The following is a 16,537-nucleotide window of genomic DNA, read 5'->3' as shown; positions in this document are numbered from 1 at the left end:
AGCTGAAGCCTGATGCTCAATTGACCCAGCCACCTAGGTGCCCCTGATAAAATCTTCCAAAACTCATGATTTAATTTTCATTTCATACTAAAATATTCTTTCTGGTAGTTTAATTTTTTTTATACTGAGTCTTTTTTTTTTTTTTTAATAATACATCAAACCACCAACTTACAAGTGGACACTTGCTTTAGGTCTACTTGATAAGGGGTATTAGTCTAAAATAGTTTGTAAATTACTTAGAGATTACAAAAACAAGGGTGGGGCTATATTCATGCACTATTGCATATAATAGGGAATTTTATCTGCCAGAAGATTCTGAGTTTGGGTCTTAAAGTAAAATTATGATACAGGCTTTGTTGATGCACTACTACAGGACCTACTCTAAGACTGTACATGCTAGAACACAATCTATTTGTGGAATCAAGGCAAGATCAATGAGCATAGTGAAGAGCTTATTCTATTTTGAGCCATTTTCTTGATGAGAGAGAGGTTAGACATAGTAGTGGCATAATTGTGTCTAAACTCTGCATGCTTCCTATGAAAAATATTTAATGGAGTGATTCATTTTTTTGAGACAGAGGCTTAATATAATATTAAGGTGATATTCAACATGTAAAAGTATTTATAACTTAGGGGAGAAGGTCATATTTTCATGAAAATAAATCAGACTACATTTTGAGACTATCTTAAAAGTTTCTAGAATCAATAGTTTAGGACAACTGAATTTGTCTTTCAGGAAAATATAAAAAAATTATAATGGCAAGAGTTGCCTGATTTGGATTTTTCAGTTTAATGAGATTATGCATTTCATAGTAGATGCAATGATAGGAATCCCAGAAATATAACAATTTCAGAGAGATATTCCAGAGACTATCAATTTGAATGAATTCACCTAATCACCAATACAGCAGTTTTCATTGTGAGCTAGAGGCTTTCCAAATGGAACACTGGCGCTGGAGACTGCCAAAGATTCTCTTTGACATCTGTTATGATAGAATTTAATTATTTTGAATTGCTTACAAAAATTCTAACAATTAATTTTATTTTTATTATTATTTTTCTTTAATTTTTAATGTTTATTTATTTTTGAGACAGAGACAGAGCATGAATGGGGGATGGTCAGAGAGAGGGAGACACAGAATCTGAAGCAGGCTCCAGGCTCTGAGCTGTCAACACAGAGCCCGACGTGGGGCTCGAACTCACACTCTGTGAGATCATGACCTGGGCCGGAGTCGGATGCTTAACCGACTGAGCCACCCAGGTGCCCCTAACAATTAATTTTAAATCACTATATTCAGTGTCATAAAATTCCTTTTCTTCCTGATATTTAAACTTTATTTCCTAGAGGTTTAAGCAGGATGAAACAGCGACACATGGATACATCTGCAAATTAATCTTGTCACATGGTAGTATCTAATACAACACTACCCAAGGTAAATCCGGGTTCTTCAGGTCACTTACTAAAGGATGCTATCTCCTGCAGAGTAAAAGAGGAATCAGTACTCAGGTAACAGAAATAGACTGTATACTTTCCAAATCTCTGAGTTGATTCCTCTTAGATGACTGAAACTGTGTGATGTAAATTTACCTTGTTAGATAGATAGGATGCGTGAGAAGAAGCTGTTAGTTTTATCAAGGACTTCACATATTTCAACTACAGTCAGTAGAAAATGATGGTGTCTTCACAAGCTCTGTTTTAGGCAAAGGTGATATTAAAAATATTTCATATAAGATCTGGTTGATTATGAAAGCCTACACCGATCTATGTGTTTATAAACCAGTCATTTGTGTGAGCTAGGTACACAACGCCCTATAGTGACACACTGGCTTGCTTTCTTGAATCAACTATTGAAGGTTTAAAACTAGTAATGTACTTTTGATAGGGCATTTTAGAGATAACCTCAGTTTTCCTCAGGAGTTTTCCTTTCAAGGAAGTTAGTAGGAGTAACCCTGAGCTGCATAGATTCCAAGAAACATAAGAGTTGGTGTGGGACATTTAAGGTAATCTAGACTCCACAAGAAATACTATTTTACTGCCAGAAACCACAGTACGTTTGTAATTTTGAAGAAGAGACATCTATGTTCTCTAGGCTCAGTGCCTCAGCACTAGATGTAGGAAACTTTAATAACATACTTTAACCACTACGGAGAGCTCAATTTCTTACTCCATTTCTGTTGTGAGTCAAGGGTACAACTTAGCATTGTCTCTAGGGTTTCTGACTTGGAGTGGGAGGGGCAACTAATTTAAAGGTCTGCCGTCGTAACTTGTGGCCTCTTTTGAAACGTTACTTCCAACTTGCTTGCCGACTCTCCCATGTCCTGTGGCTCCTGCACTAACTAATCCTTCTTCAAGAGAGGAAGAACCCAGAAACCCCTATCCTCCTCTTCACCCCACACATTAGACTATTAAGGTGAAACCTAAGACTACCAGATTACATGGCAAATCACTCCACTTGCTTCTAATCTATAGGTGCAAAGACTCCTCGCTCTTCCTGTGTTGTCTATCTCACTTCACTAGAATTTCTGGAGCCCAAGAGCTGTACTGGTTTGGCCTGAAGATAAAGAAATAGAATAACGGTCATGACTAAATCTCTTTTCAAATGAGATATTAGAGGATCTTTTCCTTTCTTTTCCTCATCTTCTTCTTTACCCCAGGTAATAATATAACCCTTGTCTGCCCTGATAAAGATGCAGTACATTTTACTTTTAATGTAAAATGATTCTTAATGCAATGTGACTAATGTCATAGGGAAGGCACTTTCAGAATTTATGGCTGTATTCTTTGGTTCATGTTCTTCTAGCTGTGACATTGATTGATGTTTATAAAATTCCTAAGCCTCTACTGGCAACTATGATTATTATCTTAGAGCATATAATCAAAGAAGTGTGGGTGAAATTATGTAGGAAGAAAAAAATTTCTTGACTTAAAATATTGTGTTAAGAATAGCAATTATAAATTCAAGAGAAACATTTGAGCAAATAGAATTTCTTATCTGATGTTTTTAAACCCAAAGTTTGTCCTGGTTATTTATTTATTCATTTATTTATTTTTGCTTGTTAGTTTGCCAAGTTGGCTCCATGGATGTATTTTAGGTAGTACAATAATAGATCATTTTTTGACTGATTCTGATTATCATTCCACATGGCAACAGCAGTGAAACTATAGTCTAGTATTAAGGGTCTAGTCATTTTATATTTTTAGAAGTTCTGCGATAAAGCATTGAGGCATCAACTAAACATCAATCATTTTAAAAGTTGATAGTCATATTAAAGGGAATCTTAATAGAGTTTGTCCTTTTAAAGACAAACTCATGATCATATACTTTCTAGATGCTAAAAGCACAGCTATCAGATAAATATATTGACAAGGGAATTCCAACAGCCATAAAAATGTAGGGCCCTGATTATCACCCAAACAAACTAAATTCTGCACTCAGGTCATTTGTTTTCTTGTTCAGTCATTCCAGAATTCGAAGCCAAGTAGCTGAATAATATTGCAACACAGCCATACAATTATAGTAAGGACATTCCTATAACAAGTCAGTAAAAATCTCTTTTTTGTTGAAATTGTAACAAAGCATAAATATATTGAATTTTAAAATAGGTAGACTATACACTTAAGGTTTCTGTTCACTTTCAAATTGCCTCCGTGACAAACACATTGTAGTACCAATCTTCTCGGGAGGGGGTTGGTACTCATGGTTTATAGCCGGGATCTGGATGTTAGTTGAGACCAGACTTGAGATATACTTTGGTTGCAAACTCGCTGCATTCCACGTCCTCAATTAGCACATGGGGTAACTCTAGAAAGTCCTGTGATAAACTGGGTAAAGCTATGAACTCTCTTCCTTCTGCTGATGTCCCAGATCACCCCAAGATGGTCTACTAGTCTGCACTTCAAAGAGAAAAATACCTAATTCATTTCAGGCAATAAGCTTTTCACAGCATTGCTTCCATCTCTATCTCCACTTCCCTTATTTAAAGGACTCTGATTAGCCCTGGAAAGGGAAAGAAGAGCCATCTTAAATTATCACCCTCTGGGACTTTTCTAGATAGTTAATACCCAGATGGTAAATTTCAAACTCTATAAACCAAGAGCCCTGAAAACTGGAGGTATCCCAGATTCCTGTAGTTGGGAATGTGGAGGCCTCTTAGGTGACTGATGGTGTCACTTTGACAAAATTCCTTGTGAAAGAGCCAGAGTAACAAAGCAGAACTACCAGGTCCTGCAAGTATAGTAGGTTACAAAATAATCCATGCTGACCCAGGAAGAGGAAAAAGTCCACAAGTGAGGACACAAAAAGGTAGAGTATAAACCAAAAACATGCAAAACTACAGATAATGACACATTTGGTGGGGGGGAAGCGGATGCAATGGAGGCAAGTGTTGTTGGACTAAGGGAATTAGTGGAGAATAGACATGCAGAGGCAGACAGAACAGTATAGAATGAATTTTACATGCATTTATTTAAGCCTCAGTTTCACATCCCTTTTTTGGGAACACTCTGTACTTTCTGTAGGATACCAATGGTATAGGCTCCTGGATTTTATGCCATTTGTTAGACTGCCCAGGGTTTGAATCCTGGCATGGTCACTCGCTGGTTAGTAACCCCCTGTGAAGAATCTTAAATAGTTCTACACAGAAACCCAAGATACTTAGTTTCCTCAACTGTGAAATGGGCCAAATAATAATGCCTTTCATAACACAATTTTCAGTGTTAAAAGGACTGTTAATATAGGTAAAGCACTTGGAACGGTGCCTGGCTCATCATAAGTCCCCAATAAGTTGTGGCTATCATGTTTATTACTGATGCCAATAGCCTTACATGTCAGGGAAAATGATAGGTACTCATTGATATATCATGAATTAATATCACAAAATATGTTCCAAGCACATATTATTTCTCAAAAATTTTGCTTTACTTATTCTATAATGAGATTGATGTCTGTTAAGAACATTCGGTCATCCAATTAAGAATGGTTACTCAATATATATTAAGCATTGCATTGTGCCAAATATGGGAGGGAATATTTAAAAAATGAAAAAGAAATAATACTCAAGGAATTTATTATATCTTGTAATTTAAGAACCAATCATTATCGAAAACAAAACCTGTTAGTGAGAATTATTCTGTCATAGAAATACAGAGAAGTTTTATTTCAGATATATTTTAGAAAAGCAAATTTCACAGCTAGAAGTGTATATTCTTAAAAATGTACAGATTTTCTCTCATAATATTTCATAGAGTTCATCCATTTTTAGGGCTCACTAAAAATTATGTGGGTATATTAAGGAGATATTAGAGTAGACCCATAAGTAAAGTCTTAAAAAGAAGTCCTATTCAAAAAGGCAAGGAATTCAGATTATTTAGTTGGAGGAACGGAGACTAGAGTATGTACTAAGAAGTAAACAAAGATTCCTTCTACAGAGGTGATAATCAGGTTATTTCACTGAGGATTCAACAAGAAGTCAAGTCTTGTATAGGAATCTGTATACAACAAAAGTCAGTAAAAAGCATAATATACTCACTGACAGTTGTATGGGAAATCTGATCATATGTCTGAGACTGGTTTCTTTTAAACATAAGAACAGATGACTGAGAATGACTGGAACTACTTTTCAGTTCAGAACTAATTAATTCACGAATAATTAGAATGTTTTCAGTTGCCAACAACTAAAAATCTGACTTGAATTTGCCTAAATAATTTACTGGCTCACATAACTGAAGTAGGTCATGCAAGATTCAATATCACTAAGGGCTCAGTTTCTCCCTCTGTGATTTACCTTAAATTGTGTTCCTCTGGTGATCCCAGACTTCCAGGGCTACATTTTTCTTCAGTATATTCAGGATAGAAAAAAGAGTGAATTTGTCCACCCTTCGCAGAAAATCTCTTGGTTTCACTCTGATTCAAACAGCTTAGGTCAGATGCCTCAACTCAACCAATCGTTGGAAAAGAAGTGCTGATTGCTTTAACTCAGGGCACTTGCTCTAAAAAATGGAGCTGAGTAGATTTCGTTTCCCTAGAAGCACACCTTCGTCAAATAGAAATCTGGAGCTATGGGGGAAGTGTTGAGTAGAGGCCAGGAAAGTACTCACAAATGCTCTATCCAGGTCTTTTTTATGCAGAAATAAACTTTAATTTATCTTTGGTAATTTTAGCAAAATCCATCTAAATTAAATTTAAAAAAGAAAAACGAATCCCTCCGCCTTGCCACAAAAGTATATTAATATGCTCCATGATTGTACTCCAAATCTGTGACAGGCTAAATCATGGAGTGGAAAGAACCCTACAGATGTTATCAGGACAACTGGAATCCAGCTTTGCCTCCATTGCTTGTTAACAGTTAAAATTCTGCAAGTCACTTAATTTTTCTAATCATTGGTTACTTATTCTAAAACAGATATCAGATTGTACCTTTTGCTCCTTAGCAGAGATGTATTTACCAAAAGAAATGATACATGAGAAATATTTCGTGAAGTAGGTAATGTTATGTAAAACCAAGAAATATTGTTCTAGACGTTAGATTTCTGGTCTAAGAATTAGCCTGAAATTAATATTTTTAAGAGCTTGTAGCATTAATATTTAGAGCTTGTCAAAGTTTTATTGCTCATAAGTTCTTGGAGATATTTGCTTCCATAAATGAACTCCACATGTAGGTGACTAAATTTATTATGTTGCCATTAGTCTTATTTCATAAATTTGTAATTATTAAAGTACTCTTGAAAACTATGCTCTATATCTCCTCTTTTCTGAGAGATTTTAATACCTATTCTTGCACCTTGATTGTTTTGTTCTTTCTGTTAGGTTTGAAATATAGCACAATAGGAAATGATAGAGGTGGGATGTATGTTCAGGAAAGGTTTTCCCACAACTCAGAGGTCAAGAATAGAATCAATGTCATTGTCTAAATGAAGGTCAATATGGTATAATTCAAGAGAATTACCAAGAGAAGGTAATGAGTCATTTTAGACTGCTATTCAAATACAAATTATTTAGTTTGATAACGCTGTATCACTTGTATTAAATCATAAGATAATTTTATTATTTCAAATATTAATTTTAGAAAAATATTGCTTTTTGATCCTTCTGGGAATTAAGCATATTTTATTGTATTACTTTAAAAGATTGTATTTCAAGAATTCTTACCATAAGTTGTTAAAATAGTTTAAACCTAAATGTCCATTTGTGTATGCTCACATACTCTCCATTGCCTCAACACTCATCTCAATGAATTCAGATGCAGTTAAAGTATAAATCTTTCATAGTATGCAGTTATTATTTTAAAATGTTAAAAATTTTTAAGTTTCCGTTTAACCACCACTGCTCTAGATTAGCCTATTTCAAAGATACTAATGCTAGAATTTATTCACTCATTGTGTACCTATACTCTATTATGTAAAAGGTATTGTACTAAATGAATGTAGATATCAAATTTCATAAGAAATCATTCATGCTTTTATGGTTTTAGAATTGGGCACAGGTACATGACAATTATTTTCAAGACATGTGATATGAATGCTGGGTAAGTAGTGAGTAAGTGTTTGACAAACACTGAGGGAGAAGACATTATCTCCAACTTTAAACAGATAGGAGATAGAGCTCATGTGGACCGTAGACATTTAGCTGGGAGGTTTACATGCAGTGGAAAGTGCATTCTCAGCTGAGGGAGCATTGTAAGCAAGCCTGCAGACACGGGAAAATATGAGTGCTGGTGTGGACCCACCAACTGGTGGGCAGCTGGCCTAATTTGGCCTGCAGAGATGTTCTGTTTGTCCTGTATCATAATTAAAATTCTTTAGAATTGTTGCCAACATTAAAAAGCAGGGAAATTATGGGCTTCCAGTTTCTTGTGAAAAAAAAATGAAGATTGATCTACATTCCACATTCCAATATTCCAACAGACCCATACAGCAATTATTGGGAGCTGAGAAGCTGCTGCTTTACTCAAAGGGAAAGAATCATCTTCCTTTTCCCAAACAACTGGCTTCATCATTTATTTAGGTTACTTGCTTTGTTCCTGTATTTGAGCTAGTTTCCCCTAGCCAGTATTATAAGGTTAATGCTGTGTGGAGTTGTTTGATGTCTCTGTATCAGAATGTGTTAAAACTTGTAAATTTTATTGAAAAGAACATCTGTCTCATAAAGAGAAGTATCTTGCAATCTTTTTGGTAGGGAGATTAATATTTTAGTTTATGTTGGGCTATCTCTACCAGTATCAATATCACTATTTAAGAAATATTTTCCGGATGTCAACAATTCCAGATTTGAAGATTTTATCTTCAGATTGGAGATAATATTTAACAAACTGGGCACAGTGCATGTTATCAATCGATTAACTGAATATGTGTTTAATATGAAAATAATGGGTAAGCTATGCTTTCACAATCCCAAATTTGGATCATGTAAAATGATAACTGGGGGGGGGGTTCGGAGGGGAGGAGACCTGGGTGGCTCAGCGGGTTAAGCGTTTAACTTCTGCTCAGGTCATGAGCCCCACATTGGGTTCGAGCCCTGCATTGGGCTCTGTGCTGATAGCTCAGAGCCTGGAGCCTGCTTAGGATTCTGTGTCTCCCTCTCTCTGCCCCTCCCTGGCTCATGCTCTGTCTCTCTCTCTCAAAAATAAACATTAAAAATTTTTGAAAAATATAAAATAAAAAAATAATTAGGAGTTTAATGTATTCCTAAATCTTTTGGCTCCCCACTCCAAAAACAACAACAAAAAAGTACACTGCCATTTCTCTCATGTTTTAGCATCAGGAGATCAGTAAGAAATTTTGACACAATCCTTTCCAGGATAATAAACTGTGAGGAGGGACTGGTCTATATTTGATCAGCTTTGTCTCATGAATAGACTCTGGTGGAATTTTTTGCTTGTCCCTTTAAATCTGCACAAAAAATAATAGTGAGAGTTCAACCTGGGCTAAATCTAATAATAGATTGGTAACCAAATATCAATTCCACAGAAATGATTAATAAGTGTTTAATAGGTACAAATAAGGTAACTGAATATAGTCATATCTTGGAGTCAATAAGTAATCCGACTGCTGCCTTATAGATTTAAAAAATAGAGTTTAAGGAAAAATGTTCTGTTTCTCAGTATTCTTTTTTTTCTTTTAAAAAACGTTTGTAGAAAATCAGGTTTCTCTATAATTAAAAATTCTCATAGTTCATTTAAGGCAGTATTTTATGCACTACTCTTAAAAAACAAAATCCGCTTAGGTAGAAGCTAAACTTTTTATCTTATATGAGTTTGATTTTTCTCAAATTCAAATGCATATTTAGATCATATGTTACATTTGATATGCAATCCAAGGAATAACTGCTTAGAGTAAACTGAGTATTAGTAATATTAGTAATGGGTGATGATTGTTACATATTATGAAATAATATGTAATTAGTAATATGCTTAGCTCTTCATATTTTATAATATATTTTCAACATACAATATTAACAGTCTTTTTGGACATTAAACTGGGAAAAATGAGTAGTTAGGCTTAAGAAATAGAACTTTTTTTGTTTGTTTATAATTTGTCCATCAGATTGCTGTTGGGATGTTGAGTGTAATCAGTGAAGATATTTAACTGCCTAAGTTCTTTTTGTTTTTTTTAATGTCAAGAAAGCAGTCCTTTAATATTTCCTATGGGTCAGGTATTCTTGTAAGCATGTTATATAAATTAAAATTAAAATAAATACAACAACCTTATGAGGAAGCACCATTAATAACCTCATCATATAGATGGGGAAATTAAATCATGGAGAAGTTAACTTATTTGCCTAAGGACACATAGCAACTAGTGGAACAGGATTCAATTCCAGGCATGCTCAGAACCCATGCTTTTCACCTCTAAACTGGTAGTGCAGACTAGAATGATCTTAATCTTAAACTAGTGCAGATGAGATTGACATACTTTATTTCTCTCAGAAACACTCAAAATCCTGTTATGCTGACTTTGCCAAGCTATTCCTAATGCATTCCATTTTTAACGTGGGAGGGGGGTAGGTAAAACACTCATACCTTCTTTCTGATGTGCTCACTGCTAAGGGTTAGCAGGGAAGTGTTAGATTATTCTGAGGAAAGGTCAAAGTTGAAAATACTAGTGAAACACTCTTTAGTTCTAAATTGTACTTAGAGCCAGAACTGGGGCACAGAAAGGACAAGTCACCTGCCTGTGGCCAGACAAGTAGTAAGTGGTGGCTTTAGATTCTTATTCCTATAGGGATCGGTACGTTTCTTGTGAATTTAGATAAGACCCTGGAAGGTGGTTGAAGCCTGGGTTATCTTTTTAAATTTTTTTAATGTTTCTTCATTTTTGAGAGAGAGTGGAGCAGTGGAGCGGCAGAAAGAGAGAGAGACTCGGAATCTGAAGCACGTCCCAGGCTCTGAGCTGTCAGCACAGAGCCCAATGCAGGACTTGAACCCATGAACTGGGAAATCATGTCCTGAACTGAAGTTGGACACTTAACGGACCGAGCCACCCAGTGGACACTGGGTTATCTTTGACAGGAAACCTTCCCTCCACTGAATAGCATGCTCAGGAAGTCCAAGAACCCCCTAGCCCATTCCCAAGTGAAAGTTTCTGACATCTGAGGTTGTGCAAACAATGCTCAGTAGCCTGCCTGAAAAATCTCGAATATACTGTATGATAGAGGCAATACCTTGGAGTAGTCAGTGATAAGACCATTGGAAACACATTTTAGCTGGCTGAGCAGTCATCCTGAGCCAGCCACAAAACTATGCATTTTCATAAACAGGTCTTGAACCAATGTTAATTAACTCTTCTTCCTTACAACACTGTTCCCAAAATAACACAGGTAAATTCTGTGAAATTAAATGTAGGACCAGGAGGAAGATTAAGGGATGATAAGAGAAGTAAAATCTGAATTGAAGACTGAACCTGGATCATCACTGAAATTCGAATCTACTCTCTAGACTACAAAATGTTTGCACTGGACTATGTCTGTTTAATAGAACTAAATTTAGTTTCCTCTTTGCCAAAGAGGAATAGATATATATTTAGAGCCAACCAGAATAAGGTGAGCTTCACATTTGCATATATTTGAATAGTAGTGACTCAGAACTGTTATATCTTATGTTTGTGTATGGGTGTAAAATACATTTTATGTATTTACCTACCTACTTACCTACCTACCTCTATCTATTTGTATGACTGCTTATGAATCTATCTATATCTATCATCTTATATACCTGTCTCAAGTACCTGGGAGAGCCTGAATTATCTACTGAAAGGCATCATCGCCAATGTTACCAAATGTTTTAAGTGTAAGCAAAAATAGGGTGGTTATACATATCAGTGCTCCATAAATAATTACATGGACATCTACTTTCTTTTTATTGTTGTTATCATTATTATCATTATTATTATTATTATTATTATTATTATTAAATATAGGGAGACAGAGCATGGGAGAGGGGCAGAGAAAAAGAGGGAGAGAAATTCCAAGCAGGCTCCACACTTGGCATGGAGCCCTATGCAGGGCTTGACCCCAGAACCCGGGATGGTGACATAAGCCAAAATCAAGAGTCAGATGCTCAACGACTGAGCCACCCAGGCTCCCCTGGACATCTACATTTCTGTATTAATTGTATCAATACAGAGTTTTATACTCTGAAGAGTCATGGTTTAGTTGTTTATACTCAAGTTCAGGTTCTTGAATTTGTTTATGATGGGATTTAATTATTAGGGAAATGGTAGTAACTTTCATAGTTTCAATTGCCTGGGTGCCCTTTGATTTTTTTGGAACAACTCTGACATAATCTTTCAAAATTCTATTTACTAAATCAAAAGCATTTCTATGACAGTGCACAGTATAATATGTTTCTTTTATTTCTAAAACACAAATGCTTCCTCACTCTTTACTCACTTTTTCTTAAGACTTCACTGTCCCTAGGGAGGCTTTTATCATTCTATGTAATAAGGTAGAATTGTATAAAATTAACATTATGTATTCATTTTGATATACAAATTGCTATATGGCTTTATATGATTCAATAAAGTACCTATTAGAAGTTTATCCCCATTTCAAATCCACAATAATGTCATAATGTATATGAAATGTCTTCTGATTACCCTGTTGTAAACACAACATTGTTTAACAGTGGGAAGTACCAAGCTTCCCAGGAATTTAGAGTCTAAGAGTTCAGACAGACTGAGCTTAGGTGATGCTATTGGGTGCCACAACATGTGATTACAGTTTTGTTCAGATGTTCTAGATAATATGGAGAGATGTAACTTCAGATTAGACTTAAGTTATTAGATAAATGGATTAGATTGACAAATCTGTAATAAATAAAGACCTGAAAATGCAAACCAACCTCAAATAGTATAATTACTTTGTCATAAGAATTACAAATACTGCTTATCAAAAATGAAAGTAGGAAATATATTAATTTCCTTCAGGATTTTGTATGTATACATAAGTATCTTTTCTCCTTCACAAACAAGTATATAATATATGGAATTCCGAAAGAGTGTCTTAAATTTATTTTAATCCTAGAAGATTTAGAGGAAAGGCCTGATTTGCATTAAGTTCAGTGGAGTCAATAGGATTTCCTCCAAAGAAGACCTGGGTGTTTGAAACAAAAGCCTGAAAGATTATTTGCACAGATTTGTCATATTAAAAGGGCATATGGTGATAGATTTTGTAATCTTCTTTTTACTATATTTTAGTCAACATCCTTTCTCACACATACATACTCACACTTAAACTTAACAGAAGTCACTGATCACCTGTAATATTAACAAGGAATAGAGAAAGGACAAATAAAGTCAACAAGTAACTGTTCCATTGACCAATTGCTGGGTAAAAAATCTGCCCAAAACCTAGTGGATAAAACCAAAAAAAATATTTTATTCATGAATCTTCAATTTGAGCAGGATTCTGTAGAAAGAGCCCATTGCTTCTCCATTCTGTGTCACTTGAGGCAGCTTGAAGGCTGGGGACCAGAGTCATAGGAGGTATTATTTCCTCAAACAACTGCAAATTGATGTGGCTTTCCATGCTTACAAAATGGTGACTGGGGTCCAAGGAAGAGCATCATGAAAAGGGTGGGACAGGCATAAACTGTATCACCTTTCTAAGCTAGCCTTGAAAGACACAGTGGTTACAAATCTCCCACATACCTTTGGTTGGAAGCAACAAATTTAAGTCAGCTGATAATCTATGGGTGGAAACTTAGATTCCACTCTTTGATGGGAGAAGTATCAAAGAATTTATGAACTTTTACTACCATACCACTTCCATTTTTAGCTCTGATAGGTAAAGAGCTTGAAAGTTGTCACTTCCTTCCTTATAAGAATAAAATAAATAAAATTTTATTCATAAATTTGGTAAAGTATAATTTGACAGGTTTTAACACAAGTGTATACCTATGAAACCATCACTACAGTCAGCATGAAAACATAGCTATAACCCCTGAACGTTTCCTTGTGTTCTTTGTAATTCCTTCCACCTAACTTTCCTCACCCTGTCTATCTATAGGCAGACACTAATTTGCTTCCTGTCATATGGATTAGTTTGCATTTTCTAGAACTTCATAAGAATGAAATTATGCAATAGGTGGCTTTTGTTTTGTTTTGCTTTGTCTGACTTGTTTCACTCAGCATAACTATTTTGAGATTGATCTGTGTCGATACATGTATCAATAGTTGATTATTTTTATTGCTGAGTAGTATTCCTTTGGTTGGATATACCACCATTTGTATATCCATTCACCAACTGATGAACATTTGTATTGAGTCCATATTTTTGGATGTTATCAATAATTGAACTCTGAACATTTATGTACATAAGTCTTGGTATGGACATATGTTATAATTTCTCTTGGAGAAATACCTAAGAGTGGAATGACTGGATCATATGGTAAATTTATATTTAACTTTTTAAAAAGCTGTTGAACTGTTTTCTAAAGCAGTCATACCATGTCCATTTTTAGCTCTGATAGGTAAAGAGCTTGAATATGCTGGGGGAAAAAAAATCAACATTTCTTGGACTCATCCATCAGACAATAGAGGTTGCAGAGAAAACCATCACTATGAAATCTAGAGACAGAGATGAATTCAGAGAGATACACTATCCAAGATTTTATTACATGTGACAGAAGATCCTCAACATCATACATTGGTAGAACCACTTACTTAACTAGTAATTTTAACAAATTGCTGGAAACTGAGTACAGACAACTGTGAGAAAGAGAAAATCTTAAAGGCTGTAGTTCTAAGAGATCCCCCACACTTTCATGGTTTTTGTCCAGGAAGTGCCGTGGGTTCTCATGGTGAAGAACTGGGACAAATCTCCTGGCCCTGGAAAGGGGACGGTATGAACAGCCATTGTGAAAACCACCCAGGTGTTTCTCTTTAACAAAGGCCTACTTTCTGGAGGGAAGGTTGTTACCAGCAGGCTTACCACAAGTTTTTACCAAAGCTCATCCCAGCTAGCTGAACAAAATTCCACGCATTCCAGCCTGCCCTAGCCTTCTGTCCCACCTAGGGGAAAATTAATCATCATCATCATCATCATCATCATCATCATTAGGGAAGAGGGTTTCAAGGAAATAGATTGACAATGTTGCAACAGGAAAAGAAGTATGGAGAAGTGGGTAGAGGGCAGCTATATCCTTAGAGTAGGAACAAAAATTCTCAGAAAGACCTTACTTTGAGATACAGGTTTGTTAAAACATTGAAATTTAAAAAGAAGATTATAGAACACCCCCTTGTGTCATCACCATTCTAAAATGCCTTCAGTAGAACAGTGGAAAGAGCTAAAAGATGTAGACTTTCTCTGAGGAACAACACAAAGGTAAACCCCAAAGCCAAAGCCAACACAAAAATGAAGACACTTTAAGAATTTGAAAACGTCAGCACAGAGCCTGCTTGGGACTCTCTCTCTCTCCCTCTCTCTGCCCCAACCCCAGTCACATTCTCTTTCTTTCTCAAAATAAATAAATAAACTTAAAATTTTTTAAAGTATTAAAATGTTGATTACACTGAAACTTTACTTCAGTTGGCTTCATTGCAATAAAAAGGCACTGCATTTCTTCTCATTTTTGCCTAATCATTTGCTGAAAATATAAATTCCTTAAGAAAGTATTATAACCTAGGCCATACTACTGAAATAGTAAGTAAATAAATAGAAGAACTTGGGAGAGTCACAACTGATTCTGAGATAAAATATAGCAGATACTATGATAAACTATTTGTCCTGAAGTTATTTTGCTCAGGCATGAATAAACTACAATAAGGAAATATTTAGTTCTTGAAGTTCTGTATGTTTGCATGAGAAATGTAATTTTTGTCTACATTTGTTCTACACACACATACACACACAAATCATCCATGGACCCTTTCTATTAATATATGGGTTAACACTTATGACTGAATGATTGAAAGTTCAAAAAGTATTAAATATAATGTCCAATCTCATTTCTAATTATCAAACTAGGAAATGCTGGCAGGGGTTTGTTTTCACAGGCATATTTTCACTACTTTTTTTAAAAAAATAAGGTAAGGATAATTTGTTTCTTTATGGAATTGATCATTTGGAAAATGGCAGTAATGAGTTTTTTTGTTTTATAAACAACCTATGTTGCCTATATTATCACCCATTAAAGTAGTGGGTCAGAAAAAAATAAAAAATATTTTAAGTATTAAAACTGGCTTTACTTCTGAGAGAGCAGTAGTTTGAAAATAATAATATTACTGAGTGAAAAAAATAAAATGACAAGACAAGGAAATGATTAGATTTGGGTAGGAAATATAGCTGTGAAAGCTAAGAGAAAACAGAAAACTCTGTGTTTCAAGGTTTAAAAAATACTCAAAGACACAATATATGCAATACTGTCAATAACTCTTAACTTATCAGTATGACAGTTGGCCAGTATATTTTCCAGAAAATATAAAAAATGGTAATAAAATTTTAAAAATAAAAATATATAAAACCCAGAAACAACTGTCCTCAATTAAAGTGGCATCTCAATCGCCACATATGAAAACATCCAGCTTTTCTTCATAATTTAAAACCCAAGAGTTCATAGGCAGATATATAAAAGTAGAATATTAAAATATATTTTAAAAAAGGAGAGAGGGAGATACAGATACAAGCAAAACAAAACAAAACTTGTCAGAAACAGAAATTTATCAAATACAGAGGATAAAACAGAAAATCTTAAACCTTTCTTTCAATCATAGCAAGTGAATTCAGGGAAGGTATGAATGCCCTGCTGCCACCATATCTGTAGGGAAATAGCTACATACAGAAATAGATAATTACTATGTGAAGGTAAGGATGGGATGAACAGAGAGGCTGACTTAAACAACAACAAGCTCAGAGTTATCAAGAGTTGAGATTTAAGAGGAAATGAAATGGGCTTTGTATAAATTAAAAGTGTTATGCCTATGCTAAAGTTATTTTTTTTAGGAAACTTATACTACTATTTTGTTTTGTTCTCAATATTTGTCACATCATTGTTATTTTATAAGCAACGCTTTCTTAGCTCTACAGCAATCTAGTCAGCCATC

At 34.9% G+C, this 16,537-nt stretch overlaps 1 protein-coding gene across 1 annotated transcript in view; it reads right to left on the bottom strand.

Moving 5' to 3' along the window:
- GULP1 (GULP PTB domain containing engulfment adaptor 1) overlaps positions 1 to 16,537 on the bottom strand; it is a 741,807-nt gene that overhangs the window by 392,799 nt on the left and 332,471 nt on the right. The gene's annotated exons all lie outside the window — the stretch shown is intronic.

The sequence above is a fragment of the Acinonyx jubatus genome, chromosome C1, assembly GCF_027475565.1.
Source record: "Acinonyx jubatus isolate Ajub_Pintada_27869175 chromosome C1, VMU_Ajub_asm_v1.0, whole genome shotgun sequence".
Classification (NCBI taxonomy): domain Eukaryota; kingdom Metazoa; phylum Chordata; class Mammalia; order Carnivora; family Felidae; genus Acinonyx; species Acinonyx jubatus.
This window is presented reverse-complemented; position numbering and strand designations above follow the sequence as displayed.